Source organism: Capsicum annuum, chromosome 10 (genome assembly GCF_002878395.1).
Source record: "Capsicum annuum cultivar UCD-10X-F1 chromosome 10, UCD10Xv1.1, whole genome shotgun sequence".
Lineage (NCBI taxonomy): Eukaryota > Viridiplantae > Streptophyta > Magnoliopsida > Solanales > Solanaceae > Capsicum > Capsicum annuum.
In genome coordinates, this window is record NC_061120.1 from 158,257,613 (window position 1) to 158,272,760 (window position 15,148).

Sequence of the window (15,148 nt, forward strand, 5' to 3'; positions counted from 1 at the left end):
CCACACTCAAGTTGAAACCTAGTTACAATTTTGGCCAAGGAGGGCCTTTCTCTCAAGAGAAATATTTCTAAGTGTTACACTTTCATATTCATCAAAATCTAAGTAGTAAATGACCGAACATATTCTATTCATAGTAGGTTACAAAAATAGTGTGAAATGTCCAAAAAAACCCTTAGTCAAATGCTTCACTTTAGGTGCCCTTGGTGTGTAGAATGTGGACTTTTTTGGAGCCTTTTTAGGCCCTCCTTTGCACTTTATTTGCACACACAAGTCTCAAATCCAACATACGGCCTCATAAGTCCATCTATGTGATTGTACTTGTATCATCCGCCCCTTTTTGAAAAGGATTCGACCTCGAATCCGTACCTTGCAAAATTAAGAGAAGACAAACAAGCAAGCATTCTCATGACATGAGGGTTAGGGTTAGCAAAATAAACACATCAACATGCCATGCCAAGGGAAACAAATTTGAAGTATATCCGCGGGTCCTTTGTATTAAACATGGAAAGACTAGTACAAATGTTACAAAGGAAAAGGCTCGGATAAACATCAAAACAAAATGAGCCTAAACCGAGAATAATCCTTTCCAATCCTAAGTTGGCACAGGGATCAAATGGTAGTCGTAACCAAGGGTTTAGGTCTCGGCCACTCCTACTTTTCCCTATAGTATCGTCCTCAAAATTAGGCATACACTTTATACCACTATGGAAAATATCATGAGCACAAAGAGGGTAGAGAAAGGTGTCACACAAGTCAACTCCAACTAGGGTGTCCTCATGTAAGTACTTACTAATTTCAAGTTCATCATCATTAGTGTGCTCAACATAGAAACACACAAAGAAGGAGTAGATAACATTTCTAGGCATGCAATGCTTTCTCTTTCAAGGGAGTAGTCCCTACATAGACATAAACTATAATGGGTAGCAAAGGGACCACACTCAAGAAATAAGGAACAAAGGCCAAGACTACTCTTACCATACTCTAAGATGGCACTAGGGTCAAATGAGAGAAATGGCCATGGGCATGGGTCTCGGTCATACTCCATTACAAAAGGGTAACCCGCGCTTAGCTTCACACCATCACGGGCAGCCAAGGGGTTACGACCAAAACTATTTTCACAAGTACAATCACAATTCGGATTTCCTATAGCTTCAAACAAATCAAGGTCATCTTCACTCGATTGATCATTTTGCATGACCTCACTAGTTGTTGGTAACCCGTATACCAACGTAAACTCACCTTATTTTTTACAAGGGTCCACTAGTGTGTGAGTACTCTTGTCAATTGGTAATAGAACCTTGTTCAAGTTATAAGGGATAACACTAGATGGACATAAATCATTCTTACAAGAAGAATCAGTTTCGTTATCTAAAGGATCAACTAATGTTTGCATACTTACAATAAGAATTTGGTCCTCACGTGACCTAGCATCACCAAGAGTATCACCATAGGGAGACTCAAACACCTCAACTCTAGGTAAATTCGCAACTACATCCAATTGGCCACAACTAGCCACAACACAATATTTTAAGTTCATAGGAGTGTAGGAGATAGCGTTTTTACCTCATAGCTCACATGAGCCACGGCCTTCCTCTTAACATGTGTTCGGGCAACCTGCTTGCTCCCTTTGACCTACCATACGATCCAACCTTTTATTTGTCACAGCTAGGTCTTGGGACATAGTGTCAAGGTAGGCCAAAATGAAATTGGTGGCATTATTGTCCATGGGTTGAGAGGTTGAATCCGCGGTTTCCCTTGTAATTGTACCTAAAAAAGGAAAAAAAACACGCCTACAAAACAAAACTCAAGCTAGTTCGAAACAACCTCACCACACTCTCACACACTTCATCGTCTCATACTTGGTTTCACAAGTGTTGTAAGTCGGCTTGTACTTTGCGAGTAATTGAGGGTCGAGTCTACTCTTGCCCGTAATAGATTTATTATTTGAGTTGACTCAAGGAAAATTTGTTTACGGACTTGAACCAACAAGATACAACGAATTCACAAAAGATAAAAACACACAACAAAGGCTTAACATGAATGAGTCAACACAAAGACTAACCAGCAATCTAGTAGATGAGTACTAGTTTGCCAATTTGTATTAGAACCAACGAAATTGAAACTAAGTAACAACAAACGGAAACTGCAAAATCTGAAATTTGAGCCAAAATTTAATGCGTGAATAGTAACTTGATGACGTGGCAGCCACATATTGGTTGTGGTCTTTCTAACGAATTGTTATTCTCAAATATTCATGTCTTGGTCAAAAATTTAATTTGGATTGGTGAAATTTGCTTAAGCAAGGAAATTCAAACAAGTCTTGGAGCCCTTTTCAATTGCAAGTTTCAAGACTTTGACTTTACTTGTACTTCTCCTTAAAACAAGGGTCCTTGAATCATGGAAAGTTATTGGAAAGTACTTGAGATGTGATTGACTAATTGATGAGTGATAGTAAGTCTTTCAAGACTAACAAAGCTTCACCTTTTTCCCTTCACCTTTATAGATCTAAGGTTCACTTTATTTTAACAAGTTATGAAGGTTGTGAAGAACTTCAAGAACAACATCAACAATCACCAAGAACAACCAATAATTTTCACAATACAATATCTTTAACACTTGTCCCAGACAACTACAACTTCAAAAAAATGGTTCTTAGGCCACCAATGAACAATAATATCATGTGGCCAAGCTTAGAACAACAACAAGATGAAGACCACAAGGCCAAAACAGTCCACCACAACAATGTTTCAATAACAATTCAGCCAAGTCTTATGTTCACCACACCAACACCAACAATGTAAACTCAAACTTAGATTTAGACTCAAAGTGTTAGGGAAGAACAAAAAATAACACTAGAAACAATCAATACAAGTAAAAAATCTTGAAAAAGACACAACACAAGACAATAATTTCGACCAAGAACACAACACGGGCATATTGCACTTTTCTGGAATTTTTTTTCTAGCAAGAAAGCCCAATATTGATCTTGCAAGAACAAGATCAAGTCATGCTTTGATACCAAATGATACAAGAAAAACAAGGAAGTATCAAAACATACTCCAAATCAGTCCACTAAGCTTAAGGATCCGAGGACCTTTTTAGAGACCACTCTCGAATTCGCTACCAACAAGTAGAATACAAGATTCAATGATGTATATAACACCCAAATCAGCATCAACACGTGAAGAACAAGAGGATTACACTAACAATAAACAACAGTTACAACAACACAAGAAACAACAACAAAGATTACACTAGACAAAGGGGTAGATAGATAGACTACATGAAGGCATAATCTTAAGAACCCAAGAGCTTATTCCACCCATGGACCCTTAACACTACACACAACAATTCACCTATCTCTTATGTTGGCACAAGAGGGACCTCAATCTCCCAAGCATCCAACGTTTCCAAGCTTGAATCCAACATTAATGATTCCACACTCAAGTTGAAACATAGTTACAATTTTGGCCAAGGAGGGCCTTTCTCTCAAGAGAAATTTTTCTAAGTGTTACACTTTCACATTCATCAAAATCTAAGTAGTAAATGACCTAACATATTCTATTTATAGTAGGCTACAAAAATAGTGTGAAATGTCCAAAACAACCCTTAGTCAAATGCTTCACTTTAGGTGCCCTTGGTGTGTAGAATGTGGACTTTTTTGGAGCCTTTTTAGGCCCTTCTTTGCACTTTATTTGCCCACACAAGTCTCAAATCCAACATATGCCCTCATAAGTCCATCTACATGATCGTACTTGTATCAGGTGATGATGTCTTTAGTCAATCGTGCTTCTGAAAATGAGCACCGGAACCTACATTATAAGACAATGTAACACAAAGACATATATGTGAGTCAGTACTTATGGAATATACTGAGTCTATGGGGGTGAATGCATAAGTAAAACAGTAACTAGATATACATATATACTTTAAAATTATGCATGCTAAGTGACTCACCTTGAGCTTTATATAAACAAAAACTGCAGGATCATAAACATGAAAATAAAGTATAAGGATAAACTTTATGAGCCATAACACTTAGTTTTTAAAAGCTTTACTTTTATTCATTTTTATGGGAGATTCTTCGAACCGACATAAACTATGCGAGCTATCATGGAGTCCAACGTCTTACCCACGTTGGGCAGAGTTGTTATATCCTTACCATCAGAATAGAACCTTAATCTTAAATGGCCATTATACTTTATCCATATTGGAAAAATCTTAACCTACGTTGGCTCGTAATTTCCAGGAATTTAGGATACGCTCATCTGCATTCATTTTTCGGTGCTAAATACTACTCCCAGAATACTTATATGCTCATACTTTAAGAAATCCACCTTAAACTAGTATAGGGTTTTATAGACAGAAAACCAGTTATGCTTCTCTTTCTTTAGATCATAATCAACATGAACAATTATGGATTTCATATCTTATCTTAGGATCAAAAGATCAATATTTTCTTTATATCATGTCATAAGACTTATCAATGGAGCTTAAGAGCATAATCTTCTTGTAAACTCAATACTTGAACTTAGAGCTTAGAATTTATGTTTTAATTCATAGAAATTCATAACAAAACATCATGCTAAATAATTATCTTGAAATCTTTCAACAACATCTCAGTCAAGATAATAAAATTCAAATCACAATATGAATCTTATAAGTCAAAACATGAATATATGTAAATCTTAATGCACTTCAAGCTTTCAATCTCTTGATAATATCATAATTCAAGAATATGTCTATTTGGGTACCCTAATTCAAAATAAGTAAATTTTTTTTAAGAAATAGACCTTACCCAGGCCTCTCACCTCTCGTGGAGGTTAGGGGTTGAGCCACACACCCCCAAGCCTTATCATAAATAAAATAAAAGAAAGTACAAGAAGGGGGACATAGACCTTACCTCCGATCCTATGGTGGTTCAAAGTCAACTAGCCTATTAAGGCCGGTCGGCTCATCCCCAATACTATAAATGGAATCTAGATCTAAGCATCTAGAAGGGAGGACTCCTCTCAGTACAATATCATCTAGGAAAACATAAATAAGGGAGACTCTCCACTTATAAAGTAAGAAAAAAATCAAAACAAAAGTTAACCACTTCATGAAAGCTATAAACTAATGAGAATATCATAGATGAAGATACTCAGATGGAATGAATGAAACAAGTGAGAACCGGTGCATGACGGTCCAACCCAAGTGAATCTAAAAAGGCTTCTTTATGCGTTTCAAGTTCATTCGTCTAAAATTAATCACTCCTATCTTATCAACCATATAATAACCTCTAGTATTATGTGGTAACTGATGATAAGTATAATAATGCTCCGTACTGTCGATCATACGGCTGTGCTTGGAAAGCATATAAGCTGGATAGTTTGCTTTTCTATAGACATGCTTGCAATAAAAGCAATCTAATAATTTAATCAAATCTCGTAACTTGATGGTGTAATAAATAAGGTTCCAAGGAGGTGAAATAACCTGTTTGAGCCACTTAATAAGAAACTCTGAATCAACTTCAAGAATAACCCTACTATAACCATGTTGGATACACTTATTGGAACTGATTCCAAGAGAAGTTGCAAATGCATAAATTAAATTACCTGTGTGATCTCTAATGATGCCACCGACTCCTATCTTTTCTAAATTATCAATATCACTACCATCCATATTAAGCCTAACCAAAGTAGAAGGACGTTTTGTCCATGTAACTTGTATCACCGTCATTTCATATTGACAGCTCCCGATTATCAAAACTAAGTCTTTTCAGCTATTAGGCCACTGAATGTAAGGATAAATAGTATATAAAAGCATGATAACCTGCTTAATGATGGAAAATTTAACTCTTCTAGCACTTGACTGTTTGCCCCCATACTTACTAGCACATCTGTTATTCCATAAATTTCAGCAAATAAAGATAGGAAGAGTATGAAGCATAAGTTTTTAGACTTCATTTTCTGATTTGGCCGACCACTATTTCATAAGCAAGTTCCGCAAGGGTGTGACAGTATACTCCATTCCCATTCAATAAGAAAAATATTACCATATATTTTTAGCAAAATTTCCAGAAATAAATATATGATCTATCGTATCAAGCTTAGGTCTGTAACAATAAGAATAATTTGCTGCATTATTTCCAAATGAGATAATATTTTCATTAGTAGGAAGCTTCACTCTAAGTGCTCTCCACAATAGAAAAGAAGTCTTGAAAGGAACTTTTTTATGCCAAGAAAGAGAATCTGACATAGTTTTGCTCTCTTTTTTTTTCTCACCAACGCCCAAGCAGAAGAATAAGTGAAATTCCCACTACTATGAAGCTTCCAAATAACTTGATCCGGAACACCCGCCTTATACGTGAAATTAGTGTTGATAATTTTATGAACCAAACTATGAGAAGCATGCTGTCTTACCAGTTCTTCATCCCAATTTCCATTATGCAACACCTGGGAAACTGTCATGTTGTTCAATCTTGAAATAAAAGTATTATGATAAGTAAGCGGTCCCACTCCAAGCCTGTCATCCTACCAGAAAGAACAAGTGCCCGAATTTAGGTACCATTGAATGTGAGGTTCAATATTGCTCTTATTATTCGTCATCTGCTTCCAGTTGTGAGACTGGCCAGTATGCCACTTCTTGATGACCGGATTGGCTCTTTAACAATATTTAGCCCTGAGAAAATCACCCCATAATATTTTTTTCGATCTGTAAGTCCACCATTTTTTGCATTGAAGAGCTAAACAAATACCATCTAGTTGTTTAACTCAATACCCCCTTTTTCATAAGGATAACTGAGAGTGTCCCATGAAGCCCAATGATATTTCTTCTTCTTTTCTTTCTAACCCCAAAAGAAATCAGCAATTAAACCTTTAATTTATTTAAGAGTAGTAGAAGTTGGAGTGATAGCCATGAGCAAATATATTGGAAGAGCTTGCAATACTGACTTTACCAGTGTAACTCTGCCTCCATAACTCAACATTTTAGTCTGACACCCTTTGATCTTAGTGATCACCTTAGCTGCCATACCAGTGAAATAAATAATTCTAGGACCCCCAATGTAAAGTGGACATCCCAGATAAGTAATAGGACTCCCCTTGTGAGTAAAACCAGTGATGGCCTTAACCCTATCAATCACTTCAATAGGCACTTTCAAAGGAACCATAAAGTGACTTTTATCTTTATTAATAAGCTACCCAGAAGTTTTCTTATAAACTTGTAAAGTTTTAATAATAAGCTGAAGAGAATATTTGCAGGTGGACGTGAAGATAATGACATCATAAGCAAAAATCAAATGGCTCACCTGAGGACCATTAACCGTTATTTGAAAACCTTGGTAAAGATAATGAGTATGTAAATTATTCATCAACCTGGAAAAAACCTCTGCACCAAGAATGAAAATAGCCGGTGATAAAGGATCTCCCTGCTTGAGACCTCTCGTGGAGTGGAAAAACCTATGCCTTGACCAATTCACAATAATAGAATACCAATTGTTGGACATAATTCTCCATACCATATCGATAAACCTTTCACCAAAACCCATCTTTCTCAAAACCAAGCAAATGTAAGACCAAGAGACCCTGTCATAAGCCTTAGCCATGTCTAATTTAATCACCATATTATCATTTTTCTTTGGGTTTTTTATTTGATGAATAATCTTCTGAGCAAGCATGGTGTTTTCTGATATGCTTCTACCCTTAATGAATCCTGATTAATTATCAGAAATGAGATGAATAAGAATAGGAGCTAATCTGAGACAATCAACTTAGAAATAATTTTATTAGTGAAGTTGCAGAGAGATATAGGTCTGAAATCCAGAAGTTTATTAGGATGGTCGACTTTAGGAAGTAGAACCAAACAAGTATGAGAGAAGTACTTAGGCATCTCATGGCCACAAAAAAGTATTGCACCACATCCAGAAGGTCACCAAAAATAACATCCCAATAAGCTTGGAAGAACCGACCACTCCTACCATCAGGACCAACAGCAAATGTTGCACTCATAGAGAAAACTACTTACTTTAACTCATCAATATTAGGCATGTCTTGAAGTTGTTGATTATGAAAGTCACTAACCATGCTAGGAATGCATTTAATAACATTTTTATCAACAAGTTTAGCATCTCCAGTAAAAATTTCTTGAAAATATTCACATGTAGCCTTAGCAATATTATCATCACCTTAAACCCAATCTCCCTGATCAATTACAAGTTTATGCAGATATAGCCTCCTCCTTTTTCCCCTCATCAAAGCATGAAAGTACTTAGAGTTTGAATCTCCTTCCTTAAACCAGTGAAGTTGAGTTTTTCTATTTTAAAATGGCCTACTCCAACTGAGATACCTGATATACTTTGCATTGATGCAATTCAACTTTGTTGTAGCTTCATCAGTGTTATTATTGATAATATCATCCTCTACAGCTTTAACCTTTTCCTCAAACTCTTTCATAGCAGCAAAAATATCTCCATACTCTCTCTTAGACCAATTACTAAGAGTATTAGAAACCCTCTTCATTTTCAATTTTAAAACCATGCACTTTAGGCACAAGGATGAAAGAATAACCTTGTTCATAAGCCCCACATGCCTGAAGTTTCTTGACTTGTGAAGAAATTTTAAATTTTGGGACTTGAAAGATGAACTTGTGAGAGAAGCCATAATCTTGATGTTCTTGAAGATAAGAGGATGTAAGCTTTATTATTTGACTGAGGAATAGAAGAAAATAACACCTCTTTGAGGTTTATAGGTCGTGGTGGAAAGTTATAAGATAGAAAAAAAACAAAAAGCCCTTAGCTAAATTTTACAAAAAATTTCTCGTCGGTCTTTATGAGTCTACCATACAACTCATATGGAAGGGTACGACTTAACTCACTAAGTTGTAAGCTTTGCAGATTTAAGAAGGGTACAGATTGATAAACATACAAGTTATATTTACGACTAGTATCATCTTTATACGACTCTTAGCCCCCTACTCATATCTTGGACAAAATTTTACGAGGACTACACTGATGAACCTGCAACTTCCTTAATACGACTTGTATGATGATTTTAATACTCCTAAGGGTTGAGTCATACCTTCTACAGAATGTCCCCCATGCCACATGTCTTAGATATTATTCACTATACACTACTCGTATGGAGTGTATACGACTTAAGGGAGAAGTCATATGATGAACAAAAACTTTTGGACACGGGGTATTACAATATCTCCCCTTAAAAACATTCGTCATTGAATATGATTCATCTAGGATTGGGATTGGGAAAAAAATCAACACCTCCACATTGATATTTACAACCAATCTTATCACTACCACAAGGATTTAGTTTGTCACAACATAAAATACAATATAGGAGCACTTGAACGGGCTTAAGAAGAAAGAACTTGCTGGAAATAATACTTTACCTTAGGTATGAATAGAGCTTGACGAAAAAAGATGAGGATACTTGTTCATCATGCCTGCTTCAGCTTCCCAAGTGGCCTCTTCAACTAATTGGTTTCTCCAAAGAACTTTTACTAATGCTACTTCCTTATTCCTCAGCCTTCGGACCTGCCTATTAAGGATCTCTACAGGAACCTCCTCATACGTCAAGTTATCCTTGACCCTAATTTTCTCTAGGGGAACTACTATGGATGAATTTCCCATACACTTCTTAAGCATTGAGACATGGAACACTGGGTGAACCACAACTAACTCTGTCGGAAGACTCAATTCGTAAGCAACATCTCCTTCACACTTCACTATCTCATAGGGACCAACAAATCACGGACTCAACTTTTCTTTTTTTTTAAATCTCATTATTCCCTTCATAGGTGACACCTTGAAGAATACCTAATTGCCTACGTCAAACTTGATCTCCTTCCTCCTTACATCAGTATATGATTTCAGACAGCTCTAAGCAGTTCTCAGTCTCTCATGAATCAACTAAAACTTTTCCATAGCTTCTAGAATAGAATTAGGCCAAATCAAGGCCGCTTCACCAACCTCAAACCATCCTATAGGTGACCTGCACCTACGCCCATACAACGCTTCAAATAGAATCATCCGAATGCTAGTGTGATAACAATTGTTATAAGCGAACTCAATCAAAGGAAGATGGTCATCCCAACTTCCTTTAAAGTCTAAAATACTCGTCCTTAATATGTCCTCTAGTATTTGAATTGTACGTTCAACCTGACCATCTGTCTGTGAATGAAATGCAGTAATAAGCTTAACCTTTGTACCAAAGCCCTTCTGAAAAGATTGCTAAAATTATGAAGTAAACTGCATGCTTCTGTCTGAAATGATGGATAAGGGTATACCATGAAGCCTCCCTAACTCGCGTACATACATCTTATCATAGTCCTCTGCGGTATCTGAAGTCTTAACCATTAGGAAACGGGCTGACTTAGTTATTCGATCTACTATGACCCAAATTAAATTATGTTGATGTCTTGTACGAGGTAACCCTGTGATGAAATCCATATTCACATCTTCCCACTTCCAAGTAGGGATACTAATCTCTTTCAACATTCCACCCGATCTTTGGTGTTCAACCTTAACTTACTGTCAATTGGGGCACTTGGATACAAACTCGGCTATGCCCCTCTTAATACCATTCCACCACTAAATTTCTCGCAAGTCGCGATATATCTTAGTAGCACCAGGATGAATGAAATACCTCAAACCATGATCCTCGGCTAGTATCCTTTCCCTCAACCCATCTATATTTAAAACACAAAGTCTACCTTGACAGCAAAGTTGGTTATCTCCCCCTTTGGAGAAAACCTCAACCTTCTATTGCTGAACTGCCTCCTACATCTGGATAAGTATGGGATTACTGTGCTATTTCTCTTTCACTTCCACTACCAAAGATGATTTTGAACTGTTCTAAACTACTACTCCCCGATCATCAGCGTCGAGCAAACACACTCCCAAATGAGCCAACCTATGCACCTCCTTAGCCAAATCATGTTCTTTCTTCTTCACACGAGACATACTACCCATAGACAGCCTACTTAGCACATCTGCCACTACGTTAGCCTTACCCGAATGATAGAGCACATTCATGTCATAATATTTTAACAACTCCAATCACCTTCTCCGACGAAGATTTAACTCCCTCTAAGAAAATACATGTGAAGAATCTTATGGTCAGTGAAAACATCAACATGTGCACCATAAAGGTAGTGCCTCTAAATTTTCAAGGCAAAAACCGCAGTAGCTATCTCCAAATCGTGAGTTGGGTGATTCTTTTCATGATCCTTAAGTTGCCTAGAGGCATAAGCTATCACTCTCCCATTTTGCATCAATACACAACCTAACCCAACTCTATAAGCATCACAATACACCATAAATCTGTCTAACCCTTCCGAAAAAGCTAACACTGGTATCAAAGTTAATCTATCTTTCAACTCTTGAAAACTCTTCTCACACTTATCTGACCATATGAACTTCACTTTCCTTTGGTTCAGTTTAGTCAATAGTGCGGCTATAGAGGAGAATCCTTCTACAAATCTTCTATAGTACCCAGCCAAACCCAAAAAGCTCTGGATATCGAATGGAGGGATGGGTCTAGGCCAGTGCCTCACTGCATTATTCTTCTGAGGATCTACATGAATACCAGACTCTGAAATGACGTGCTCTAAGAAGCTCATAGATTCCAGCCAAAACTCATATTTATCAAACTTCACATACAATTGACAGTCCTTGAGGGTTTGCAACATTATTCTTAAATAGTCCACATATTTTTCCTCACTCTTGGAATACAGTAGTATGCCATCTATAAAGACAATGATAATCATATCCAAGTACTGCTTGAAAACCCTGTTCATCCAATCTATAAAGGTTGTAGGAGCATTTGTCAGTCGAAATGACATAATCACAAACTCAAAATAGCCATACCTCATTCGAAATGCTATTTTCGAAATGTCTTGCTACCTAAATCTTAATTGATGGTATCCCGACCTAAGGTCAATCTTGGAGAACCAACTGGCACCCTGAAGTTGATCAAGTAAATCTTTGATTCTAGGAATGGGGTACTTATTCTTAATGGTAACCTTGTTCAACTGTCTATAATCTATGCACATTCTGAGAATGTCATATTTCTTACGCATGAAATGGACTGGAGCACCACCCCGGAGAAATACTGGATCTGATAAAACCTTTAGCTAAGAGGTCCTTAAGTTGCTTTTTTAACTCTTTAAGTTCGGCCGAAGCCATACGATATGGAGGGATGAAGATGGGCTGAGTGTCAAGAAGAAGATCAATACCAAATTTTATTTCTTTATCTGGAGGTAACCCTGGCAGATCTTCAGGGAAGACCTCAGGAAACTCATTGACTATACAGACTGATTGAACTATTGATACTTTAGACTTAGTATCCTTTACTCGAACTAAATGATATATACACCCTTTTGATATCAACTTTTTGGCCTTGATATAAGAGATGAGACGACCTTTGGGAGACACAGAGGGTGTGTTTGGTATGATAGAAAATGATTTTTGAAAAATATTTTCTTATTTTCCCTTGTTTGGTTGTACTAAAATATTAGGAAAATGTTTTCCAAAATGACTTATTTTCCTCTATTTGAGGGAAAATGACTTCCCTCATGGGTCAAGGGAAGTCATTTTCCAGAAAATGACAGATATGACTTTTATGCCCCAACCCCCAACCCCCTTCCCCTACTCTAAAACACTCAAATTCATATTACTCAAAAAATTCACATTACTCGGAAGTATTTTTCACTGTGCTTTGCTTTAATTTTTCACTTCTTGAAATAAAAAATATTGAAATCCAAATTTTTCCCTGTTTTCAATGTTCATTTAATATATTGTTATTTCTATGTGTATAGAGGAAGATTTACCTATGTTACTTTTGCTAATTGCATATTTCATTTTGCCATCGTTATAGCTTGTTTCACAAGGTCGAATAAGTTTGTTGTTCAATTGTATTTCTATTGATCGTAGTATCTTGAGATTGTCCTGACAAAATGTTGAAAAGTGTCTCATATGCTTGCTAATTAGTAATTGCTTAAAATTTAGTGACTTGTAATATATTAATACTCGATATTGATATTATTTGCTATGCTTAAATTAGTTCAGGCAGTGATATACTAGTTAACAGTTAGTAGTATTTTCTAAAAAATATTTTCTCACTCACCAACCAAATACTAGAAAATATATTTCTAAAAAATATTTTCTAGTCACCAATCAAACACCATAAAATATTTTCCGTAAAATATTTTTCACTCACCAACCAAACATGAGAAAATAAGTAGAAAACCAACTTATTTTCTAGGAAAACATTTTCCATGAAAAATATTTTCCATCATACCAAAGACACCCAGAACTACCCTCCATTCAAAAACTATCTCATTAGGAAACTGAAACTTCACCACACAGGTGAGACAATCTACTTATGCGTAGCATGAATGGAGCCAATATATGCCCAAAATGACATTAAATTCAACCATCCCTAATTTTATTAAATATGCTAGTGTTACTTTATGGAGGATGGTGATAGGATACTTCTTATAGACTCGTCTTACAACAATAGACTCACCTACTGGGGTGGAAACTGAGAAGGGCTTAGAGAGATTTTCAGGACCTACCCTAAAATTTATAGCAACCAATTGGGTCACATAAGAGAGATTTGATTCTGGGTCTAACACCACATATACGTTAAGGTGAAAGGCATGAAGAATACCAGTGAAAACATCTGGTGAACTCTCCTGATCCTGATGTGATGGTAAAGCATAGAACCGATTCTGGTATTGATCGTCATCGGTACTGGATTATGCGCCCTGTGAAGGGACTGGGTGACCCTACTGAGCTGGTGCATTAGTAACCTAAGTCTGAGAACGAACATCCCTACTTCCCTACTTAGCATATAAACACTCCTTAATTCTGTAGACAAGCTTGCCATAACCATAGCAACCCTCTTTTCCCATCAAACACTCACCAGGATGGGTCCTACTATACTTTGCACATGTCGGGTAACTAGGCCTCCCAACTACACTGTTTTGAGACCTAGAATTTGAAGTCTTGTCCCACTGTTCATATTTGATTCTGGGTGCAGGGGCAATGGTTGAAGATAGCGCTGGCACTAATAAATCACCTTGAAACTGAGAATGGTTTTCCCCAGCAGACCTTGGTTGACTATACTCAAACTGTCCATTCATAGATCTATTATTTCTCTTCTCTCTCTCCTTCAACTTTTCTACCTTAATCTATTGAGCATGAGTCATCAATCGGGCAATATCCATATCCCCAATCAGCATGGTAGTCCAGCACTTCTTGGCTATCAAATCAGACACCCCAGTAACAAACTTATTTATATGAGCTTTAGAGTCAGATAACAACTTGGGAGCATACTTAGACAACTGAGTGAACTTAAGGCAGTTCTCTTTCACTATCATAGAGACCTGCCTCAAGTTCATGAACTCCTTCATCTTAGCCTCTCTTATCTCTCGAGAAAATAACCTGTCCAAAAAAAATCCTAAAATACCTACCAACTCATAGGAGTGGCATTCTCACCCCTACCATTCCTCCACATAGTGACCCAATCATACGTAATATCCTTCAGCCTATAGGAAGCCAACTCTACACTCTCCTCTTCAGTAATATGCATGATCTGAGTAATTTTTCTTAACTCATCAATAAAGAGTTGAGGATACTCATCCACCTTTGACCTATGGAACTCAGGTGGATTCATCCTCATAAAATCTTGAATTCTGGCTGCAGCTAAATTACCATTTTTCTAAAGTAAAACTGATATCTATTGGTTTAACCTGATGATTAGCATTTACAGCTTGGGCCAATGCTTGAAAGGCTTCAGCATGAGATATATTCTCATTCAGAGGGTCGGCGTGCAGGGGTGGTCGTTGACCATTACTGCGGGTTTCAGCTCGACGAGGAGGCCACGTAAAATCACGGTTAAGGCGGATAGAGACAACTGTCATCACTATAGATCATGAAAGAGATGATGATTCCTAACTCGTTTTGTAACCTCTTGCTCATAAATGTGGCATGCTTCACATCCATGATCAAGACTCTACATAACGCGGCTTGTCTGATTCCTTAGATCTCTTCAAAACCTTAGGCTCTGATACCAAGTTTATAACACCCCAGAACTACTCCTTAGACGTCACACAGTGCTTAAGACTACGAATAACCCATGATACC